Source organism: Canis aureus, chromosome 10 (assembly GCF_053574225.1).
Source record: "Canis aureus isolate CA01 chromosome 10, VMU_Caureus_v.1.0, whole genome shotgun sequence".
Taxonomy (NCBI): domain Eukaryota; kingdom Metazoa; phylum Chordata; class Mammalia; order Carnivora; family Canidae; genus Canis; species Canis aureus.
The window spans coordinates 16766486-16773771 of NC_135620.1; the positions used below are offsets into that span (position 1 = coordinate 16766486).

The following is a 7286-nucleotide window of genomic DNA, read 5'->3' on the forward strand; positions in this document are numbered from 1 at the left end:
AGAAGACTTGTACTATATGAAATACTAAAGGAAGTTATTCATGTGGAAGTAAAATTATACCAGAGGGAAACTCAGATCATAAGGAAGGGATGAACAGCATCAGAAATTTAAATATTCAAATAAATATAAAATGTTCTTCTTATATTTTTTTAAATGCATGAGAGAGGAGGGCAAAAACTGTAACATTGTCTTATGGGTTTTACAGGTATGTAGATATATATAATGTTTGCAGAATAAGTATACGAAATAGGTGCCAAGTGTCTACATTTTATGTCAAGTGGTAGGATGACGACTTTCAGTAGAATGAAAAGTTAAGGATTTATATGGTAATTTCTAGAGAAAGCACTAAAACACTAGTAGAGATAGGTGAAGCTGAAAATCCAATACCAAGAGTAAGATATGCATCATGTAAATATTCAAATAATCCAAATAAAGGCAGAAAAGGAAGAACAGAGGAATGACAACAACAAAACAACAGCAATAAAAAATAGAGGTGACAAAAAACAGTAGAAACCTATATATAATTATATCAGTAATTTTACTAATTGTTCATTTAATAAGTGTATTAATGTATTCAACACTCGAAGTAAGGGGCAAAAGTCTGTTAGAATGAATAAAAGAGCAAAACCAAATTTAAAAAAAATTTTGGCCTGTAAATATAAAGACATAGATAGGCTGAAAGCAAATGGATGAAGAAAAAAATCATATAGAGAGTAGGCATAAGAAGCCTGGGGGAGCTATTTTAACATCCGCTAAGAAAGACCTCAAGAAAAAAAAGTATTACTCTAAATAATAGGGGACAATTAATAAAATGATAATAAAATAATAAATGATCAATACAGCAGAAATATAGAACAATCATAAAAGTACTTTAAAATAGAGCTTCAGAATTGGAGACAGAATTAAAGATGAAATAGATAAAATTACATTTTAATATATCTTTTATCAGAACAAAAGATTAGTAAAGACATAGATGATGTAAAAAAAAAACATACTATCAACCATCTTGACCTGACATTTAGAGAATAATACACCCAATTACTTCAGAATACACATTCATTTTTTTAAAGATTTTATTTATTCATGAGAGACACAGAGAGAAAGGCAGAGACACAGGCAGAGGGAGAAGCAGGCTCCATGCAGGGAGCCCAACGTGGGACTCCATCCCAGGACCCCAGAATCACAAACCGAACAAAATGCAGACACTCAACCACTGAGCCACCCAGGTGGCTCCACATTCATTTTATTATACATAGTACATTGTCTAGAAAATAACATATTCTGGGTTCTAAAGTAAGGATCAATTGTTATATAATTTAACATATTATAAATAAATCATCATTGAGTATACAGGAAAGAGGGGAGGGAAGGAGGGAGAGAGCAAAGAAAAAAAGAAGGAAGGAAAGAGATGATTATACATAGATCACTTCTGAGTAGTTTCCCCCATCCCTTTTTTTCATTCTAGCCTTTTCCAATCACTCCACCCTTGTTTTTATTCTGAAATTAATTGTTGAAAACCGCAGACAGCATGATGAGCACTGGGGGGATGTGTGGAATTATTGATTCACTATATTTACACCTGAAACGAATATAACGCTGTATGTATGTTAACTAACCAGAATTTAAATAAAAACTTGGGGAAAAAAGCAGCAGACTGCTTTGTCTTCCTCATTCTAGTTGCTTTTTCTAGAAATAAAGACTCAAGGTTTCTAAATTTTGCACATATAACACCAGACCCCAACCAAGCCATAATGTGTGTTTGCCATATCATTCATATCATTTTTAAGGATATCCAACTCTTCTATGGAGTAAAAAATAAATAAATAACATGGATGAAATGTAGAAGTTCTGCTAAGAATAGTTACAAAATTGCTAACCCATAAAGACAGTTGAACATAGAATAAATATAGTCCATGTATGCTGCACACAGATAAAAATTATGAAACAAATGAGAGCTAATGTGTACATATGCTGAGATGAGAAGACTGCTTAAACCTTAAATATTCATAAATCATGGAACATATTGCTCCCAGTTGCCAGTAATGTGATCCCTACTGTGACACTGTCACCCACTGGTGACACCCATTTTGGTCCCAAGTGACCTCTGCCAGAGACACACAGATAAAATCCATGGCTGCTCAGCAAGTCATCAGTGATCTACAGCTATTGGCCGGGCATACTTGCCCCTGTGTCTCTCTAATCGAACAAGCAAGTGATAGGTCAGAGGACCTTCTATCTGCTGAGTGCCCTTGCTCAACCTCGACTTTGCTTCTTGTAACTACACTGTCAGAGAGCAGGCTGACGACACAGGAGAGAAAGAGATGAGCATGTGAACATTGTATAACAAAGGACCAGGCAGTGTGTTCTTTGCATTCCAGAGGCATCCCCCTCTTTTTTTTAAAAAAAGTATTTTATATATTTAATTCAGAGAGAGAGAGACGGAGCACAAGCAGGGGGAGGGCCAGAGAGAGAGAGGGAGAAGCGGACTCCCTGTTGACCAGGGAGCCCAATGCAGGACTGGATTCCAGGACCCTGAGATCATGACCTGGGCCGAAGGCAGACACTTAACCAACTGAGCCACCCAGGTGCCCTGCATCTCACTATTTTTAGAATATAAACCAACACCAACATTCTGCTTCTTGCTGCATTTTGGCAATTGATTAAATAAATTTGATTTGATTTTAGCTTTTAATTTAGTATGTGGGTCTCTCTGTTCTGTAAGCTCTGGGACAGCATCTATAAATGCTACTGTTGCCACAGATGATTTTCCACTGCGGCAGGCAGTATGCTCAGGTGACCAATTGTCTAAGAAAGTTAACAGACTCAGACTGTGGTTAAATATGTGACTGGCAGCTGCTAATTAGACTTAGACTGAAAGGTTGAATTTACTTTAAGCCCTGAGTCCTTAAAAATAAAATATATATTCTCAGTGAAATCTGGGGGTGGGGGGAATCAAAGTTTAGTGACTTAAGCACATTGTGTCCATTTTAAAAAGAGAGCTCAGAATTTCTTAAAGGTTGAATGATTTTAAGTCATCTCAAATAAACTAACAGCAAAAGAAACACACACACCAGCAACAACATCAAAAGATGTTTTCTTTATGCAAAAACAAGTACTGGACAAAGCACTAAACTTGGAGACAGAAAACCCTCAAGTCTGTGATTGACTGATTTCAAATAATTAACTTGACCTGTCTGTTGTTCTGATGATCTCTCTTCTGCACAGAACTGCAGTAGAACTTAAACACTGGAAGCTTCTCAGATCAGAATGATTCAAAGATCCAAAAATATCAGGACATGTTACATTTTTTAAATGAATACATTTTTCCTCAAATATAAACTATTAATCTAAAGTCGGTCAGGTGGTTGGGTTTTTTTGTTTTGTTTGGTTTGGTTAAAATATCTTTGATTTGTCCCATAAAATTTTGTAAGTCAACCATTCTTTCTCTTGACTGCATCAGAACCATATGGGAAGATTTCCCATAAAAGATAAATGAATTTCATGCTAGAGTTTTAAAGTTTTTTTCAATTAAAATGGCCAGGGTTGTGATTCCATATACATATAGAATAAAGTTCTGATAGCCTGAGTTTCCAAATTGGTATAAAATTTGATAGAAAATGCCATCTGGCATTATTAGAATAATACAATAAATGTCAATGGAAATAGTCCATTTGAGGGATTTTTTTAAACATTTTTATTTATTCATGAGAGACACAGAGAGAGGCAGAGACATAGGCAGAGGGAGAAGCAGGCCCCATGCAGGGAGCCCGATGTGTGATTTGGTCCCAGGACCCAGGATCACGATTTGAGCCAAAGGCAGATGCTCAACCACTGAGCCACCCAGGTGCTCCTGAGGGATTTTAAATAGTATTTTAAATACCAGGTACATGAGGAAATTTTAACAAACTTGACTGAAGAACAAACCAGGCTAGCTAACACTGAGTACACAGAATAACTAAAACACAGCCTAGCCAAATGTTGCCAGGTGAAATTCCTTGACACAAAGTAATGAAATGAGTTGATAAATATGATTAATGCTCATAAGCTGGTAATGATAAGATAGCTTATGAAACACCCAAGTTTCTAGAAGGCAGAAACTTGAGTTTCCACTAAGTAGGAATAATTTCAAGTATGTCTCTTAACCTGTCACTGGAGTGCTATTTTCTTTTCTTTTTTTTTTTTTTTTTTTTGTCTAAATGTTTTTATTTGAAACAAATAGTTGCACCGAGCAAGAGCTTACTTTCCCCACTCCAAATCAAAACAGAGTGTAATAGGGGCAAACGTCAGGATAGTTCCAGTACGTGAACATCCTTCTACTCACTGTGGCTGGGGCAACTTTATTCATCAGCAGTCATTCTTACACAAAATATTAACCCCAAAGTACTAATGTCACACAAAAGGAAGTGGTCTTAGTTTCATGTGTGGGGCTGTATGTTCTATAAATGCCAAAAGGTAGGAGAAGCACAAACACAACCCACTCTTTAAAAAAAACTAAATAGTTCAAAGAATTTTCCATCCCCCCCTTATTCCCATAATAAAAAGTAGTGCTGGGTTCTGACACCCAGATTTGGTTTTTATCCTGGCCATTTACAAAGTATTTCCCCATCTGATTTGCATCATTAGGGTTATCGATAAAAGTTCATTCACTTTGAAGAGAGGTGCATCTACTCCTTCCTCCTCTTCTTGCCTTCATGCTCATGTTCCTTGGGGCGGCTGCTGTCTGAGGGTCTTTTAGAGCCACCGTGCTGTTTGGCCTCTTCCAAAAACTTGTCCAAACCAAAAGGATCTTCCTCAAACTGAACTGGTCCTTCTCGGCCTCTTTGCCTACGGTCTGAACCAGAAAACTCCTTATCGGGAACAAATCTGTTGGTCTTTATTCTGGCTTCTAGGTCATCACCATACATGTCCTTGTCCAGATTTTTACTGGGCCTGTAAATATTCTGGGCCATATCTTTACCACCTCTCCAGGCTTGATCATAAACGTTGTAAATTTCATCTTCTCCACCTGCAAAACCACTGTCCATACCCTTCGACTGGTTGAAGAGGCTTTGGTCATACTGAACTTCATTGGACGTCCGCGGATTGGGCACACCAAGAGCAATGACTTCACTGATATCTCGATTTTCATTTCTCTGTAGTTTTGACCGCTTATCAGGAGCTGCCCTGGAAAGATTCCGGTCGTGTTGTCTCTCTTTTCGCCTGTCATGCCGGATTTCATCCCTCTCACGTGCCTCCCCATCCTCTTTTTCCACATGAGTTTTAATCCCAGCTCTTCTCTCTCTAGCTTTCTGGGCCATTTCTCTAAGTTTCTCTTCATGTTTCTCCTTTTCTTTTTGTGCCATCTTTCTCTCTACTTGAGCACGCATTTCTACAGCTTCACGAGCCTTCCGATCAGCAATATAGAGGGCTTCGGCCAGCTTAGCAAAATTCTCATTGATGTGAACTGTCTGCAGGCCTCTTCCATCAGCAGCCAGACGTTTGTCTAATGGAATTGTATACCCCTTTGCATTTTTCCAGTTTGAAATACAAGGAGGAATCTTCCATTCTTGTTGCTCCTTCACAGTCATCTTTCGGCTAGGAGAATGCATGACAGGTGCAGGAGGAGAAGGTGGTCCTTGGGGAATTTTCTTATTAATCTTGAATCTTGGAGGCTCCATTGGATCTTTCTGCATTTCTACCATCCGAATAACTCTCTGTTTAGCTCCAGAGTTGAAAGCCACTCCTTGCTGAGATGGTGTGTATCGAATATACTGAGCAGGAGCCAGTTTATCAGCAGCTCGAACTGGCATGGCTGCAGCAACCTTCTGTGATACAGATTTTTCTAAGGCTACTCTTGTCTTTTCTGTTATCTCTTTAATGGCTTCTTCATCAGGTCTTTGCAGATCTGGATCATCTGCATTCATGACTTCCTTGGGAACCAGGTCAGTATACTTGCTATAAATGACCTTGTCTTTTGACTGTCCTTGCCGAGCAATTGCATCATATTTAATTTTTCCTTCAGCATCCACCTGAATGGCCAGTGCATTTGACATTTTTTTCTTTCATCCCATATCCAGTGGATACTGGGCCACATGGATCTCTGGAAAAGCACCTCCATCTCCAAAATCCTCTAATAATCGAGGTACCCAGCCTTTCCTGTACCCATATGGGGGAGGTTCTCTTCGGGATGAGACCAGTGAGGTCTGTCTTGATCTCTGGGATCTTGCTTTTTCTTCAGCCTCAAGTTGGTCCTGAGATAGCTGAGTAGGTGCAGGTAAAAAGCTGGTGAGCGCCATCTTCTTCCCTGGAGTGCTATTTTCTGAAGATCTTTCTGGCTAGTAGAATCTTCTGTTACAGTCACTCATTAATAATCATAAACCACCCTGCTGCTCTCTCCTTTTCCTCTTTGTCCCATGGCTCCCCTAAATCCAAAACTGGCAGCATGACAGGAGTCTTTATTGAAACAATTTGGAGCTTTCAGAAAAATCTGTGGGTTTTGAATGGAAAAAGAAAACAACTGTAAAGCAAGAATAGCTTAAGGCAAAATGATGTATCAGTGGACTCCCAGGGAAGATGGGCTGATGCCTCTGTCCTAAAATCTCTACTTGCATCTGTGTGAAATGGTCTTTTCATCCTGCTTTCTGAAATTTCATCTTTTGAAGATTCTCAATTTCACTCTGGGCCAACATTAACCTCATTGTTAGTCACTAACTTGGAATCCTAACGGAGCCTAAATAGGCATTGCCATTGCAATTCCAGACTCAATATCAAAAGGTTTGGCAAATGTGAGACAGATCATGTATGCTTTCCCCACACCGTTTTTTTGCTTCTTCCCAATACCACAATATACAGGTAAATGAAAATTTGCTGAAGAGACAGAATTAAAGTGAAATATAAATGTAGTCCACTGAAAAATAACCTCCATTAGTGAAGAAAAAAAGCATTAAAATGTGAAATCTCTCACAGAAGTTCCCCCTGCATGTACACACATCATAGATTTGTGTCCTTGTCTCAGTCTTGTTCTCATCTCAACAATTCCTCCTTCAAATATCCATCGCATAAAATACATTCCACCTAGGGGACACTACCCATTCATAATAATCCCCCACTCATGGAAGTGCCATCCTTCCCCTTGCAACAACCACACTCCCAGCAATCCACAACACACAATGATCTCAAATAATTCATATCTAATCAGAAAATCAGTCTCTAGTAACATCACTAAGAGGAATGAGGGGCCCACTTGAAAGTAGGACTATCTTCCAGTGAGTAACATCTGTCTCAGTAAACCAATCACTCCTTCTCTC

At 38.6% G+C, this 7286-nt stretch overlaps 1 pseudogene; it reads right to left on the reverse strand.

The window, feature by feature from the left end:
- Window positions 1-4317: 4317 nt before the first annotated feature.
- Window positions 4318-6301, reverse strand: LOC144322016 (SNW domain-containing protein 1 pseudogene; annotated as a pseudogene).
- Between the last annotated feature and the right edge of the window lie 985 nt (window positions 6302-7286).